The 18,577-nt window shown below is 37.5% G+C and overlaps 1 pseudogene; it reads left to right on the top strand.

Annotated features, from left to right (window-relative positions):
• Window positions 1-8,526: 8,526 nt before the first annotated feature.
• On the top strand, window positions 8,527-9,271 carry LOC104226709 (peroxisomal membrane protein 11-4-like; annotated as a pseudogene).
• The last annotated feature ends 9,306 nt before the right edge of the window (window positions 9,272-18,577 follow it).

Raw genomic sequence — 18,577 nt, 5'->3', positions numbered from 1 at the left:
TTACCTTGGTCTTCACGGACTAAAACAGCACTTACTGCTACTTTTGAGACAACAAGGTAGATGAACAATGTTTCCCCAACCTTTGGTTTTGCGAGTAATGGCGGATTTGACAGGTATGCCTTCAAATATTTGAGTGTCTGCTGACATTCCTCAGTCCATTCGAACTGATCTTGCTTTTTAAGAGCTGAAAAGAACTTAAAGAATTTTTCTGATGATTTAGAAATGAATCTCCCCAAGGCTGCAATTCTTCCTGTCATCCTCTGCACTTTTTTTCTACTTGTAAGCATGTCAGGAATTTCTTCAATGGCCTTAATCTGTGTGGGATTCACTTCAATACCACCGTTATAAACAAGAAAACCAAAAACTTACCTGATGCAACACCGAATGCACATTTCTCCGAATTTAATTTCATATTGAATTTCCGCAAGACCTGAAACGTATCAGACAAGTGCGATATATGATCCCCTGAATGTTGGGTTTTAATGAGCATGTCATCTATGTAAACCTCCATTGTTTTTCCCAAATGTTTTTGGAACATTTTGGTCACTAGTCTTTGATATGTTGCACCAGCATTTTTGAGACCAAAAGACATTATTTTATAACACTAAGTCCCCCTATATGTTATAAATGAAGTTTTTTCTTCATCTATTGGATCCATTTTGATCTGATTGTATCCTGAATACGCATCTAGAAAACTTAACAATTCATGTCCTGCAGTAGCATCAATTAGTTGATCTATATGTAGTAATGGAAAAGAATCTTTAGGACAAGCTTTGTCAAGGTCTGTGTAATCTACACAAACTCGCCACTTACCATTCTTCTTCGGCACCACAACAGTATTGGCTAACCAATTAGGATACTTTACCTCACAGATAGACCCAATCTTTAACAATTTTTGAACCTCATCTTAAATCACCTGATTTTTGAAAGTTCATTGCTTTCTCTTCTTTTGTTTGATTGGGGGATACGATGGGTCTTTATTTATTTTGTGAGTCATTACCTCCGGTGGTATTCCTGTCATATCAGAGTAGGACCAAGCAAAATAATCCATGTTAGTTTTTAAAAATTCAATCAATTTACCTTTCATGTCTTGGCTTAGATTGGCCCCTACGTAGACTTTCCTTTCAGGCCATTGTGCAAATAATATTACAGCTTCTAGTTCTTCAATCGTTGTCTTGATATTTTCATTTTTTTCTGGTTCTTGAATGGCATCTGGCCTTGAGTCCACGTCTGTTCGTCCTTGTTCAGTTGAGGTTTGTGTTGTGGTACCCTCAACTGGATTCTGTAATTGCTATTTTTCTTCATTTCCCATACTTGAATCTGCTACAGAATTGATGCTTCTGGATGTATGTTGATCCCCACGGATTTGACATATTCCCCATGGTGATGGAAATTTAATAACTTGATGCAAGGTTGATGGAACGACATCCATCTCGTGGATCCATGGTCTCCCAAGGATCATATTGTAAGCCATCTCCATATCTACCACCTGAAATTTTGTATCCTTGACAACTTCTTCTGCGAATGTTGTAAGTATTACCTCCCCTTTTGTCACTACGCTGGAATTGTCAAATCCAGATAGAGTATGCGCCTTTGGTATTAATTTATATTCAGCTTGCATCTCACGTAGTACTCTTAGAAAAATAATGTTCACGAAACTACCTGGATCAATCAAAACTCATTTCACATTAGTATCATGTACAAGTAAAGATATTACCAGTGCATCGTTATGTAGGGATAATACGCCATCCGTGTCTGCATCATCAAACGTAATGCTTTCTTCCTCTAAGACATGTTGCTCCTACTTCCCGTGGGTAATTGTGACTTTGGAGACTTTATTGGCTGCTGTGTACGTCACACCATTGATGTCTTCACCTCCACTTATCACATTAACGGTCCTTTTGGGAGAAGGTGGTTTTGGGGGCTCCTGCCTATTCTTCATATATGCTTGCTTACCTCTCTCACTGAATAATTCAGTGAGATACCCTTGCTTTAATAGATGATCAACTTCACCTTGCAGCAACCTACAGTCTGCCATTTTATGCCCGTGATCATTGTGAAATTCGCACCAGTGATCAGGGTTGCGCCTGTTTGGGTTCGATCTTATTTCTTTCGGCCACCGTACCTTATCACCCATTTTTCTTAAAACAGCTACGAGCTCGGAAGTGCTTACATTAAAATTATAACTGCCAAACCATGCTTTCAAATTTCTATCATCATCCCATGACTCTCGCTCGTTTCGATCTTTCCCAAATCTTGATGACGAGCCCGACTCTCTATTCCTCGACCTATGATCGTACCTCGGATTGTCCTGTTTTGACCGTGAATCTTTTACTACTGGACCCATATATGGTTCGTACCTGTTTTTACTGGACCTTTTTTCGATTTCCGCCCGTCTCGAACTCACCTTTTCTTCTTTTTGAGATCATGAGATAATATCCTCTTCTATCCTTAGATTCATACTGTATCTGTTATAAACGTCATTCCACGTTGTTGCTGGGAATTCACGAAGACTTTCCTTGAGTCGCCTCGTGGCTTCAGAGCTTTTTTCATTCAAATTACTAGTGAAGGCTATAGCTGCCCAATTGTCAGGTACGCGCGGTAACGTCATTCTTTCACGCTGGAACCTATCCACGAACTCCCTAAGCAATTCTGAGTCCCCTTGCTTGATTTTGAAAATATCTTCCATTTTTTTTGACTTTTTGAGCTCCTGAGTGTGCTTTGATAAATGAATCGGCAAGCTCAGCAAAATAATATATTGAATTTTTAGGTAAAAGAGAATATCATGTTAATGCATCCTTAGTGAGTGTTTCACCGAATTCTTTGACCAATACTGACTCAATTTCTTGTTTGATCAAGTCATTGCCTTTTACGCCTGTTGTGAATGCAGTCACGTGGTCTCGTGGATAAGTTATTCCATCGTATTTTGGAATATCGGGCATTTTGAATTTCTTTGGAATTGGGAGGGGGCAGCACTTGGCTTCCAAGGTTGTTGTGAATATTTATCCATATCTATCCTTTTGATTACGGGTGGTACTCCAGGTATTTCCTCTATGCGGTCACTTTGTTCCTTGAGCTGTTTCTACAATGTTAGTACTAAATTTTGTAAATCCGAATTGACTAAGCTACATGGTTCTCCTTCTCGTGACTCACTGGGGATTCCACCACTACCTGAATTAGCAAGCCCAGAACAAGGGTTCTCCAAAGTGTTATTATTTGGAGTGGGTGTTGGTGGTGCAACGGGTAATTGGCTGACAAAGGCCTCAAGAGCTTTATTGACTTGTTGAGCGATTAGCTTTTGCAAAGCTTCATTGATAGCTTAATCATTTTCGAATTGAGAATTTCCATTTGCATGAGATCTATCAGGAGTGCCTTCTCGAAATCATCGAGGAGAACTTTGTGGAGAAGGGATTGGGATGTGATCATCCTGTGGATTCTCCTGTAATTGTTGGTTTCCTTGGTTTCCTTGGGTGTTGTCATTGATGTTCGATATAGTTGATACAACAAAAAAGGTTAGGCTAAGAAAGAGTAGATTATCAGATCCCCGGTAAGGGAACCAATTTGTTTAACCAAAAAGTGGAATTTCAGTGAAAGCTTTAATTTAGAAGAACACGGGTTACTGATAATCAAAACTGAATAAAGGAAAGTGATTTTACTAACAATAAGATAGACAGAAGAAAACAAAGTAAACCAGTATATTCAGATGATCTTTCGTATCCTTACAAATGATCCATTCTCTCCTTTTTATAGCTATCTTAAAGATATACGTTTTGCCTTTGTTATAATTAGGCCACTATATACAATTAAAGGCATTAAATGCTACATTACATAATTATTGTAATTTAATACAGATTCTATAACGTTTTTAGTATTTACTGCTTATTAAATACTGTATTTGTACTCTCTTATGCTGTCAGATTCATTCTCCTTGACTTTTGAGTATAAATAGGTACGAGCGTTGAGTCTTTTGAATAACTGCTCGTGCTTCTACTTGTACCTTCTGCTCGTATCTATTGCAACTCGTGCCTCTTTTCCAATCATCACTCTTTGACCAGCCTTCATATCATAACACGTCATCTTCCAATCACTTTAATATGTAAACTCGATTTTTCCAATACAACGGCATGTTGTAAAACTAAATGAACCGAACTATTTCTAAACTGAAATATTTACAACATCAAAATCTTTTAACTTTTGAATGTAACTCTATCTAGTTTCCTGACAGAATAAAAAGATATCCATCTAATGACCTTTATAGGTAAAGATACCATGTGGTTAAGCGTAGAGAGTAATCTTACTAAGATAAAGCAGTAAAAATTTACTTGCACATGATACTTGCATCAAATTAATAAATAGATAATATGTGTTTGCATATAAAATTTTCACTTAATCATAATTAATTTTTATATATTCTCGCCTAATTTTTTCACTTAACTAATAAAGTAACATAGTTCGCTATAAAACACTAGTGGCTAATAAGTAGGAATAGTAAGTTTTTATGAAATCAAAGTGCTCATCGCCAATAGCTTACACGGGGAATTAGAGAGCAAAATCAACCTATATATATAAATGATTTTTACTATAAGGTAAATTTTAAAATATCTAGACGAATGTAACGTGTTGTAACGACTCGATCGGTCGTTTTGAGCTCTAGCATGTCGTTCAGCAGTTTGAGACCTTGAGTAGCTTCACTTCATGTGTTATGACTAGCACGCGCAGTTGGTTTTGATTTTCGGGAAGTTCGGAGTTGATTTGGAAGGATAATTCTCAATTCGAAAGCTTTAAGTTGGAAGAGTTGATCAAGGTTTAAAACAACCTCAGAATCGGGATTCGAAAGTTCCTATAAGTTCAGAAGGTGATTTCAGACTTAGGCGTATGTTCGGGTTGAGTATCGGATGGTCCAAGAGCGTTTCAACGCTTAATATCGGAAGTTTGTATTTTGAAGGTTTTGAAATTTGCTAAGTTTGACTTGGAATGGATTTCGGAATTATCAGACTCCGGATGGAGTTTTGGGACCTTGGATAGGTTCATTTAGTTGATTGAAACTTGTGTGTGACGTTTGGTCGTAACCAGAATGTCTAAGTATTATTCGGACGCATTCGGTGAAGTTTCAATGTTTGAAAGTTAAGAGAAGGTTTTGATCCTCGATTCATGGTTTTGATGTTATTCATGGCATTTCGAGTCTTTGGGCAAGTTTGGATAAGGTATTGCGACTGGTTGGTATGATTGAACGGGGTCCCAGGGGCCTCGGGGTGGTTTCGGACCAAGTTTGAGTGTTTTGCTAGTGCGTGTTTCTGGTGTTGTCCTTGCGAACGCGGTGGGGAGCACGTGCTCGCGGAGAAGGATTTGAGCAGGAGGTTGTTGTGCTTCGCGTTCGCGATTAGCTTGTCGTATTCACGAAGGTTTGCGCAGTGGTGCTTCGCGTTCACGAATAAGGATTTGAGTAGGAGGTCGTTGTGCTTCGTGTTCGCAATTGACGTGCCGCGTTCACCAAAAGTTTGGGCAGTGGTGCTCCGCGTTCATGAAGGAGTAGTTGACCTGGAGTCTTGGCCTTCGCGTTCGTGGAGGCGTGGTCGCATTCACGTTCGCGAAGATGCGGCCTAGTAAAGCAACACGTTTGTGGGCCTTGTCTTGCATTCATGATGATGATTTTTGGAGCAGGAGTTTGAGTATGCTTCGCTAATGCGAGGCACACGCCTCATTCGCGAAGAAGGTTCACCTGGATAGAATATAAGTTAGCAAATTGAGAATTTGCTCATTTTTATCTCTTTTTTCACATTGGAGCCGATTTTGGGGCGATTTTGAAGAGCCATTTTCATCATATATCACGAGGTAAGTGATTCCTACTCATTTTGAGCTAAATACATGGATAATATTTGGATTAAAATATGGAAATTATTAGAAATTGTGGAATTTTGGAAGAAAATCTAGAAATAACATTTTTGGATTTTGACCACAATATTGGATATGAAATTGGGAATAAATTATATATTTGAATTTGTGGTGCTATGAGTAGTATTTATTTTCAAAAACTTTTGGAATTCGGGCATGTGGGCCTGGGGGTTGACTTTGTTGACTTTTTGTGTAGAGATGGGAATTATTTCTAATTGGTTAAATTACGAGTTTGAGTATATTTTGATTAGTTTGTACATTCTTTGGCTAGTTCGGATCGTTTAACATTGGCTTGAAGTGTTAGAGATGTGTTAGAGCCGGTTATCAAAAACTACTCATAGTCGGTGCTATGAGTAGTATTTATTTTCAAAAACTTTCGGAATCCGGGCACGTGGGCCCGAGAGTTGACTTTGTTGACTTTTCGTGTAGAGATTGGAATTATTTCTAATTGATTAAATTACGAGTTTTAAGTATATTTTGATTGGTTTGTACGTTCTTTGGCTAGTTTCGGATCATTTAACATTGGCTTGAAGTGTTAGAGATGTGTTGGAGCCGGTTATCGGATTTTGGAGCGATTTAAGTTTCCTGTCTAACCTTATGAGGGAGAATTTATCCTATAGGTGTTATGTTTTATATGTGCTACATATTGTGAGAGCTACGCATGTATGAAGTGACGAATATCCGTGCATATGCTAGAATTTATGATTAGGTCAAGGTAGACTTAGACTCACTCTATGCTTTAATGGTAATACTTGAGTTATTCTTGCACTTTAATTTATATTTTTTCCTGAGACTAGACTTACATAAAGTAGCGGACTTGCTACTTAGATATTTGGCGAGTTGCTTGATTAGTAGTAAAATTGTACTTTATTTTACGAATTTCTCCCACGTTGTACGAAATTGTCGGATAAGTTATCTAAATTTCATAACTCACATATATATTCGTGAGTAGAGCCAGTGACCCGTCAAGTTACACTATTCCTAGGGGATCGGGCTGAACGCCTCAATAGTACTATTATGGATCGGGTCGTACGATTCGGTGGTATTATGAGATACATTTATGGTTCAGGCTGGTCGACCATCGGCATTGTATATGATTATTATGGGATCGGACCATACGCCACAATAAGAAATCATGTCATTACTCTTATGGGATCGAGTCGTTCGTCTCAGCAGAATCGTGCAAATATTTGATAAGGAGTCGGCGTAATTATGAGTTTTCTTGACTTGAAATGTGACCATTTATTTGGTGTTGACCATTATGTATTCCATTTGAGGAAGTATCCAGTATTTGAGGACTTCATGTTTACTCTTCAGTTGAGGATCGTATTATGTACCTATATCTATTTTCACTGCTTTACTTGTCATACTTCATACCTGTCTGCTTTTATTGTACTTGATTTATTGGACCACTAGTAAGTGTCGATGTCGACCCCTCATCACTAGTTCTTCGGGGTTAGGCTAGATACTTACTGGGTACGCGTTAATTTACGTACTCATACTACACTTCTGCATTAATTGTGCAGGTACTGAGATAGGTTCATTTGGTGGTCATCTTGGCACATAAGCGCAGTTGCTGAGGGGACTTTATGGTGATCTGCATTTCATGTTACGATCCGCAGTACAGTAAGTCTTCATCATATTTATTTATTCAATTTATCATGTCTATTTTATATTCCAGACAGACGTTGTATTAGTATTATACTCCCTGATAGATGCTCATGTACTTGTGACACCGGATTTTATGGATTTAGATTTTGCTCTTGATTGTATTCCTCTATGATTCTTCTGGTTTATATTTTTGCTTTATTCGAACATTTAAAATATTAACATCTATATTTTTTATTTAAAAAAAACGATACCACTCTGTATTTCTTTAATAGTTTCGAAATGCATTTTAGATTAACTATTGACATGTTGATTTAATAGTTGGCTTGCCTAACAGTAGCGTTGGGCGCAATCACGACTTACGGTGGATTTTGAATCGTGACTATATAACATGAGTTGTTAGCAATTGTCTTTCAGGTAACTTGATTGTTATATATTTTTTGGTCAAATAGGCAAAAACTTTATTCAACCAAGTATAATTATGTAACCACCAAAGGATGTGGTGCAGTGGATGAGACTGTTCCTCCCTTAACAAGAGGTCTCGAGTTTGAGCCCTGGGTATGGAAAAATACTTGGAAGGGAGTGCTTTCCCCCGAATGGGGCCCTACGCGACGCGAATCCGGATATAGTCGGGCTTCAATATGGATACCGAACACTGGGTGGAAACCAAAAAAAATTATAATTATGTACATCCGCTAGCTCAATTGGACTATAACTAGATCCATATTAAAATTCATGCCAAACGAAAAACCCTTCAGCCACTTAACAGTTTCCTCTATAAACTATCCATTTACATAGACTAGGTAGGGATACTTATTTTATTTGATTTTTTATTGTCCTCTAATGTGCAGTTGAAGAACCATATTTCGAGTTATCTGAGTGCACTCTTTCCTTTTCCCCTGAGATCTACGCATATTCCTTTGAATCTAAGTGTTATATACTAGTACTGCAAACAAAAACGCCAATATGATTGCTCGAGGTCTGTCACTCTTAGGGGTCGTTTGGTAGGGTGCATTGGAGAAAATAATGCATGCATTAATTTTTGGTATTAGTAATCCCTTGTTTGGTACACTTTTTCAACCTATGTATTACTAATGCAAGTATTAGTTATACAACATATTTGGTATTATCCTATGTATAACTAATACATAACAAACTATGTATTAGTTTTCCGAAGTGGTCGATTCCTCACTGGATTCAATGCCCTACGAAGGAGCCCCGGCACGTCCTCAGGTTTCAGGTTGCTAGCAGTTCTTGCCAATTCAGGAGAGATGGTCTATTTCTTCTTTGACCATTAATTTTCTCTGGCTGTCGCGAATCGGAGTTATGGATTCTAAATATGCAAAACGGATGAGCTTCATTTTTGCATTTGGTGAGTCTGTTGGATACGTGTTTTTTATTATCTCGGATTTTATCCTCATTACGAGTGGCCTAAAAGCAGAAAGGAAGCTTTTGACTGAAGAGGAGGAGTCTAAGGAAACAGAAGGCGAAATCAAGAAAATTAGAATGGATAGAATTATGAGATTGATGGCTGTGGCAGCTAATATAGCTGACCTTATAATTGCCTTGGCTGAAATTGAGCCGAATACATTCCGCAACCATACTCTTACTTTAGGCATATTTAGTGGCTTAGTTTCTGCATGGGCTGGTTGATATAGAAACTGGCCCTCCTGAACATACATAAGTTATCAAGATTGATGGCCAATTTCAAAGCATATGAATGTAACAAACTTCAGTTATATATGATCAGCGGGAGCTGAAACGTTCTGATTTACTATTCATGTAAGAGTTGATGACGCTTTTCTTTTTCACTTTTTTCTTACAATATACATTGCTGTAGCTAATACTACTATTGATTAGGTCATTCAAAAATCACTTTTAAAAAGTTTGGATAACTCAAGCATGAGCAGAGGGGCGGTTCAATAAACGTAGTGACCTGAAGCAAAACTTCAACAAGAGGCCTTAAGTTTTTTGTTAAAAAAAAAAAGACAAAAAAGAACTTCATATATAATTTCATTTGAAGTCCATTTTTCTAGATTTTTTATATGCAAAGTTATTAATAGTTTGTTATAATCGATTTCTTCTAATAATTCACTACTAGAAATCCGCTAAAAACCGACCAAAATTTTCCGACCAACGTTGGTTGGTCAAAACAAGCGACCAAAAATCGTCCAACTTGGACGGAAATTGGAAATTTAACAATGCTTGTGTGATGACCCAAAAGGTCATCTCGTATTTTAGAACGCAATTCGGGGTTCCGAGGCCTTCAAGACCTCATTTTCTTTCTTCTTGATTTGCCTGCGCAGTCCAGGCGTATATCCGGAAAGCCCTTATGTGAAATTTTTTAAGAAATAATGAATTTTGGCTTAAAAGATGATTATTATTGACTTCGGTCAACGTTTTGGCTAAACGGACCCGGACCCGTGTTCTGACGGTCCCGAGGGTCCGCAGTAAAATACGGGACTTGGGCGTATGCTCGGAATCAAATTCCGAGGTCCCTAACCCGAGAAATAAATTTTTCAAAAATTTTTTTACTGGAAATATAATGGTTTTTAGAAATTTATCAATGCTTGATTTTGATGGTATCGGGCCCGTATTTTGGTTATGGAGCCCCGTACAGGTTTAACATGGTATTTAAATTATGTCTGTGAAAATTGGTAAGAAACGGAGTTTATATGACGTGATTCGGACCCTCGATTATGAAAATAGAAACTTTAAGAGTTCTTGAGATTTTCATTGATTTTGATGCTAAATCCGTAGTTTTAGGTGTTATTTTAGTGATTTGATCGCACGAGTAAGTCCGTATGATATTTTTAGACTTGTGTGCATGTTTGGTTTGGAGTCCCGAGGACTCGGGTGAGTTTCAGATAGGTTTCGGGATGTTTTGGACTTAGAGATTTCTGCTGTTTTGATGTTGCAGGTGCATAGATGTATCCTTCTTTGCATTCGCGAAGGAACTCTCGCGAACGTGAAGAGTAAAATTGTATGAGGGAAAATTCCTTCTACGCGAACGCGAGGCACAGGTCTCGAACGCGGAGCGTTGGGGGCGTTACCCTTCGCGAACGCGACCTGGCTATCGCGAACGCGAAGGCCATTTTGGCAGGGACCTGGGGAGGGGTGAAATACTCTACGCGAACGCGGCAAACGGCTTGCGAACACGAAGGTCGGGGGTGTGAACCTTCATGAACGCGTATGGTATCTCGCGAACACGAAGGCTCTTCTGGCCAATGCTTCACGAACGCGACAGGCTTCTCGCGAACGAGAAGAAGACCTGTCCAGCGATTTTAAAACAGAACCTAAGTCGGAATTTGCTCAAAATTTCATATTTTCTTCCATAGAACTCGACCTTGGGTGATTTTTGAAGAGGGATTTCAACATCAAATCATAGTTTTACGTTCTTAAACTCTTTTCTTTCATTTTCTATCAACACCCATTAGATTTCTAGGCCTAAATCTTGTTCTTTAAGGGTAGAAATTAGGAATTTTGGGGAAATTGAGAATTTTACAAATTTAAAAATTTAGATCTCGATTTGGGGTCGGATTCCGAAACTAATTACTTATTTGGGCTCATGGGTGAATGGGTTTTGGTCCGAACCTCGAGTTTTGACCAAGCGGGCCCGGGGTCGGATTTTGACTTTTTAGGGAAAGTTTGGGAAAATTTAATTTATGCATTGTAGTTGATTCCCTTAGCAATAGTTGTTGATATTGAGTTAATTGTGGCTAGATACGAGGGGATTGGAGGTGGAATCTAGAGGGAAAGTGATAGTTGAGGCTTGATTTTGGCCGTGGAATTGAGGTAAGTGTTTGGTCTAACCTTAACTTAAGGGAATAGGTGTTGTTGTCTTACTTGCTACGTGTTTAATTGTTGGGTACGATGTATAGGTATGACGACGAGTATCTATACGTCGTTGTTGGGTCATAGCATGCAAATGAGCCTTATACTTGTAACCATTATGTCTCTCATCACGTATTGTTCATGCTTAAGCCGGTTACTCTACATGTTGAACAAGTTTAGTTATATTTTTTTGTTATTGAGTAATTGTTGAGTGTTGACTCAAGTTGAAACTTACATTGTGAATTTAACTGTTGAAACGAGATTGGTTATAGCTGATTCCCTTACCGGAATGTTATTGTTTCTATTGTTTGGGTGGGAAAAGAGTGATAAAGCACGAAGGGTGATACCGTGTACATTCATACTTATGCATATGGTGAGGAAGAGTGATAAAGCACGAAGGGTGATGCCGTGCACATTTACATTTATATTGATGCATATGGTGAGGAAGAGAGATAAAGCATGAAGGTTGATGCCGTGCACATTTCTATTATTCATATGGTGAGGAAGAGTGATAAAGCACGAAGGGTGATACCGTGCACATTTTTATTATTGATTGCATGGTGAGGATTGAGAGTAAAAGCACGAAGGGTGATGCCGTGCATTTTCTGTTTGCTGTGATTATTTCCTGTTACTGGTTCAAGTGCACTAATTAGTTAATTTCCGTTACTACTGTGATTTCTTATTCTGGTACCCCCATAGCATGTTGCCTCTTCCCTCTAATTTATGTTTAGCTTCGATTATTGTTATTCTGTTAGTATATTGTTTAACTGCATCAGTTTATGTTGTTTGTCGTGTCCTAGCCTCGTCGCTACTTCACCGAGGTTAGGCTCGGCACCTACCAGTACATGGGATCGGTTGTACTGATACTACACTCTACACTTTCTGTGCAGATCCCGGTACTGGACCATAGTTCGAGGTTGCTGCCTTCAGTCCATTGGAGACCCAAGTAGTCCTGCAGGCGTCCGCATGCCCTGGCGTCCTCTTCTATCCTATTTCATTTATATTTTATCTACTTTCGAGATAGATGTATATTTCTTTGTTCAGACCATTGTTTGAAGTATTCATAGACTGTTCGTAAGTTTGTGACACCAGTTCTGGGTAGATTTTATTACGGCTTCGTTATTAGTATAAAGATAATTTGTTAAATTCTGTTCTTCCGCATTTATTCTGATGATTTACTTTTGTTAACTTGTAAATTATTAAAAGATAAATGAATAAGGTAAAATATTCTGTAACGTTGGCTTACTAGCGAGTATAATGTTAGGCGTCATCACTATCCCGACGGTGGAAGAATTCGGATTGTGACAACATATAAATATTAAAATAAATTATAGTATTTATTTAAACGATGAAAGTAAATATTACTACAATGACATAGTAGTTGAATTCAATATCTTTTGAATGCAAAAATAATGATTTAATACTTAGTTGTATAATATTTTGAAATTATACATATTTTATAATATGAGATACGAATGTTTTAAGTTGTATCTTACCTCACATCTCTTTATGAATATGTTTTGTCTTCTATTATTTCATCCTCGTTTCTCCAGCTTTACATTTTAACTAATTTAATTCTTAATGTTATACTATAATCGATTTTGTTCTATTTTCTGATTTCTTCCCTTTTATGGACAAAAAGTTATGTACTCTAAAATTTATGTAAAATTGAAAAGTAATTTTATACGTATGATGAATTCGAAAAGAATAAAATTGGACTATTCTGCTCATTATTTAATTCAAATACTTAATTAATATTTCAGGCGAATCTCATAATGCTCCTATTTAAATCAGGGCAGCTTAGATGACCTTGGTTGACGTGCTAATGTATATTTTGTTTGATTTGATATTCATATTTTCATTAATATTTACAACCCAAAAATGATGCATAATTTTGGAAGGCATGGTTTCTTTTTTAAGGAGCTAGCCAAACATGATCATCAATTAAATATTTATCATTTTCAGAAACTTACGCTTTACTTCTTTATAGGTTTTATTTTATAACTCAAAAATATTTTTCAATAATATTTGTATAATATTTTTAGAAGTTTATGCTCATCAATACACTGATACACAAGCATCATGCGACCCTAAGACTATGCAATATTCAAGATAACTTTTTAAATTTGAAATTGTGTTTTTTTCCCACAAATTTGCTTAAGTACCTCTATTTTTAATTTTTTATTAGCATCTTGGTTGATTATATTTATATTTTGTTAGTTTAGGAGCTCGGAAGTCGAGATATCAAAACTAAAGCTTGGCCAAACCTAAAAGAGGACGGATACATTATATCTTTGCATCGTCACAATTGCAATACTATGCAATTGTTCTATACGCTAATACACATATAATTTAATTGTAAGATGTATATAAGGTAATTGTTTTAATGAATTAAAGTTCAAAATATAATGATTTCTTACTTAGTCAAATAAGGAAAGACTTAATAAGTAAAATTTGAGCTAATTTTAAATTCCTAAAAATTAGAAAAATAATCAAATGACCATTTTGTCTAGTGTAAATCTATTTTATTTTGACCTCTTTAATAAGATATTAAATAATGAGTTTTCTAATTACGGAAATTTAGACTTTCCTACTGAGCTATGATATGAAGGGGCGTTTCTACACTCTTTGCTAGAGTAAAATTAGGGATTCTAATTAAAGAAGGAGTTTACTTCTTCTTCTTTTCTTAAATATTCCTTTTTTATCATACGGCAAATTTTGTTTTTTCCAAAAGAGTATTATATGTGTATTTACAATTTTATCCATTATAGGGTGAACTTATGAAGGGTAAACAAAGCGAACGACATTTCGTTAAGGGGCTTCATGCTTTTAATATATATATATATATATATAAGCGAACGACATTTCGTGTTTTGTTTTTAATATTCATCGATGCATCTAAGTAAGTTATAAGTCGATGAATCAATTTACAAATAGATATATTTGACGATAAATTATATATACTAATTAGGATCTTCACAAGTCTATCCCTAAAAGAACCTGACCCTGTGGTCCTATACACACACGTAATCCGAAAAGTTTAATTGATGTATATTTGCAACCTTTGATTGATGAGCAAAAACAGTTGTGGTATGATGGTGTTGGAACATCTGACATATCAACCAAGCAGAATTTTAATTTGTGTGCTAATTTAATGTGGACTATTAACGATTTTCCTGCGTATGAAATGTTGTCTCAGTGGATGATTGCTGGGAAGCTAGCTTGTCCTTACTGCATGAAAAAGGGTAAAGCATTTACTTTGAAACATGGCCGAAAGCAATCATGGTTTTATTGTCTCCGTCAATTCTTGCCTCATGATCATAAGTTTAGAAGGATGAAAAATGCATTCAAAAAGAATAAAATGGAATATGATTCTCCACCTCCGATACCTTCAGGTGAGGAAATTTTAGAAAGGGTCAAGAACTTCAGTAAAGTTACTAAGGCTCCACCTTATAGATTTCCCGGATATGGTGTTACTCATAATTGGATGAAACAGAGTATATTTTGGGAGTTGCCTTATTGGAAGGATAATCTTCTCCGACACAACCTTGATGTCATGCATATTGAGAAGAATTATTTCGCCAATTTGTTCAGCACAATGATGGATGATACAGATAAGACAAAAGATAATCTGAAGGCTAGAATGAACTTATAACGATATTGCAGGTCACCTGAATTATACTTGCAGACAACAAATAATGGTAAGGTGTTCAAGACCAAAGCAAGCTACACATTCACTTTAGAGGAAAGACGACAAATTTGTGATTGGGTTACGAAATTGAAGTGTCACGACCCAAGTTCGCCCTCCGTGAACTGTCGTGACGGCACCGACACCTATTCTCTACGACTAGGTAAGCCTAACAATTTCAGAAAAAGGAAAAACAATAGATAAAACTAATAAAAATTGTGGAATAAACATAATGAAGGTTTAAAATGTCGCTCGGCATATACAAATACAAGATCTCAAAAACTGAACAACTTCCCAAAACCAGGAATCTCATGAAATCACAAGCTAAGAACACTACATAGTGCTCTAGCTCCAGAATGTCTAAATCAAAGTAAATACATAAGGGTTGTAACTACAAGAGATAATGGAGAGGGACTCCTTGGTCTGCGGACGCGGCAGATATACCTCAAAGTCTCTATAGAATCGCCTCACCTCAAGGATGATAGGGCTGAACCGAAGAACCTGGATCTGCACATGAAAAACATGCGCAGAAAGGGCATGAGTACACCACAGTGTTACTCAGTAAGTACCAAGCCTAACCTTGGTAGGGTAATGACGAGGAAAGTCAGGGCCTTACTGTATATAGATGAAAAACAAGGTAAAACAGTATAGAATATGAAATATAATTAAGTGCTAACAGTATGAAGTATCACATGATAATAAGAATAACAACAACTACCAACAGAGAGAGAAAACACAGAGAGAATATAACTCCACACAACAATAGCAACTGGGGATCTCCCAGGATACCGTCCTGTAGTTCCCAAATGTAAATATCCAGTGGATCTCCCGGGTGTCGTCCCGTAGTCCAACTCATAGTGCGCGGGGATCTACCGAATCCCGATCCGTAGTCCTAAATATAAGTATCTAGTACAGGGGGAATCTACTGGGTGCAATCCCGTAGTTTCAATATTAATGTGCATGGGGATCTACTGGAATACAAATCCGTAGTCCAAAAGTAAACATGCAGGGGATCTCCCGTGATACCGTCCCGTAGTCCCAAAGTAAAGGCACAATAGCAACACAAAGAATATTCAATTAAACCCAAATTTCATACCAAGGTAAAACAGGTATTTCTAACCTAGCATGCTGCACATAATTCAATTTAAGCAGTTTGAGCAAGTAAGGCAATTAAGTCAATTAGATAGCTTCCCTAAGCTAACAATAGGCTTAAATTGCAAGTAGTATAAACAGGAAAGGAAACACAGTTATAGTTACTTAATAAAAACATAATTTTCAACAATTAGCACAAGTACGCACTCATCACCTCACGTACAAGGCATTTCATATATCAACAATACCAAATCCTAAGGGAAGTTCCCCCACACAAGGTTAGGCAAGCCACTTACCTCGGACCCGCTCAATCAACTCAATACCACGTTCTTGCCACGAGTATCCAACTCCAAATGGCCCAAATCTATTCAAAGTAATTGCATAATGTAAATATAATTTCAAGTAACTAATTCAATTAATTAATTCGAAGCTAATACGCAAAATTAGGAAAATCGCCCAAAAAGCCCCCCGGGCCCACGTCTCGGAATCGAGTAGAATTTACAAATTCGGAATTCTCACACTCTCGTGAATTCATATATACAGAAATTACTCCAACTCAACATCAAAATCTCGATCAAAACTCCAAAATTAGGCCTAAGAACTTTTCCAATTTTCCACCCCAAATTCGAATTTAAAGGATGAATTTAAGCATAGATTCGTGGAAATTAATCAAAACCGAGTAAGAATTACTTACCCAAAACACCCAGGTGATAATCTCTCCCATAATCGCCAATCCCGAGCTCCCAAATCAATTTCTAAGGTTTTGAGACTAAACCCTCGATTCTGCCCCTTTTCTGACTAGTAAAACTTCATCTGCGGCTTTGGGACCGCACCTGCGGTCCGGCTTCTGCGGAGACTATGTCGCACCTGTGACTTTTCATTAAACATCAGTTTCCGCACCTGCGACTCCATTACCGCACCTGTGGTCTCGCAGGTGCGTTTGATTTCTCGCACCTGCGGCTTCTGGAGCCTGTGCCAAATTCCGCTTCTGGGGTCACCCAACCGCTTCTGCGGTGCCGCACCTGCGGTCCTTCACATGCAGGTGCGGTTATGACAGGTTCAACCAACTTCAGATTTCTCCTAAGTCCAATTCTACTTCCGTTAAACACCCAAAACTCACCCGAGCCCCCAGGACCTCAACCAAACATGCAAACCAATCCTAAAACATCATACAAACTTATTATAACCCTCGAATCACATCAAAAAACACTAAAACCACAAGTCGCTCTCCAATCCAAGCCTAAGGATTTCCAAAACTTCCAAATTCCGCTTTCGATCAAAAAGCCTATCAAACCTCGTCCGAATGACCTGAAATTTTGCACACATGTCACATTCAATACTACGGAGCTACTTTAACTCTCAAAATTCCATTCCGACCCCTAGATCAAAAATCTCACTATCGAACCAGAAACTTCAAAAATTCAACCTTCGGCATTTCAAGCCTAATTAAGCTATGAACCTCTAAAACACAATCTGAACATGCCACTAAGCCTGAAATCATCCAACAGAGCTAACGAAACTGTCAGAATTCCATTCCGAGGCTATCTTCATACTACTCCAACTACGGTCCAACTTCTAAAGCTTAAACTCTCATTTATGGACTAAGTGTCCCAAAACACTCCGAAACTCCAAAAGAATCCTCCCGTAAACTCACAGTAACAGAAACAAACACGAGGAATACAGTTAATAGGGGATCAGAGCATTAATTCTTAAAATGATCGGCCAGGTCGTTACATGAAGATACCTGAGGGTTATGCGTCGAATCTTGGGAAAAAAGTAGATATGTAGGTAGGGAAGTTGAGCCATTTGAAAAGTCATGACTGCCATGTTTTCATGGAGACCTTAGTGCCTATTGTATTTTGTGGTTTGCCTGAAAGAATCTGGAAACCCATCACAGAGATTAGTTTGTTTTTCAAAGACTTGTGTTCTACCACATTAAGGAGAAAACCTACTTTGGATGGGTCAGAACATTCGTGTAACTTCTAGTAAGATGGAAAAAAATATTTCCATGTGGTTTCTTTGATGTGATAGAACACCTTCCAATCCACCTTGTATACGAGGCACGACTTGGACGGTTTATTCAATGCATATGGATGTATCCCTTTGAGAGGTAATATTATGAGTTTGATGTAATATTCTATTTTATTTGAATGTTCTTGGCTAACATGACATTATGTAGGACAATTGGCAAATACAAATAATTTGTTAAGCAGAGGAATATGATTGAAGGATCTATATATAAAGCCTATCTTGCAAAGGAAACTGCACATTTTTGTTCTTATTATTTTGAGAGTAACGTGTCATGTTCCAGGAATAGGTCCAATAGGCACACGGTCGAATGTGTGAATGATGTATTATATCTACCAATGTCCATATTCAATCAACCAGGCCGATGTTCTAAGGATGTTAGAAAGAGAAGTTTGAGTGATATGGAGTACAACTCAGCTACACTTCATGTGTTGC

Source organism: Nicotiana sylvestris, chromosome 3 (genome assembly GCF_000393655.2).
Source record: "Nicotiana sylvestris chromosome 3, ASM39365v2, whole genome shotgun sequence".
NCBI lineage: Eukaryota > Viridiplantae > Streptophyta > Magnoliopsida > Solanales > Solanaceae > Nicotiana > Nicotiana sylvestris.
The sequence above is the reverse complement of the archived record's forward strand: the minus strand, read 5'-3'. Positions and strand labels throughout refer to the sequence as shown.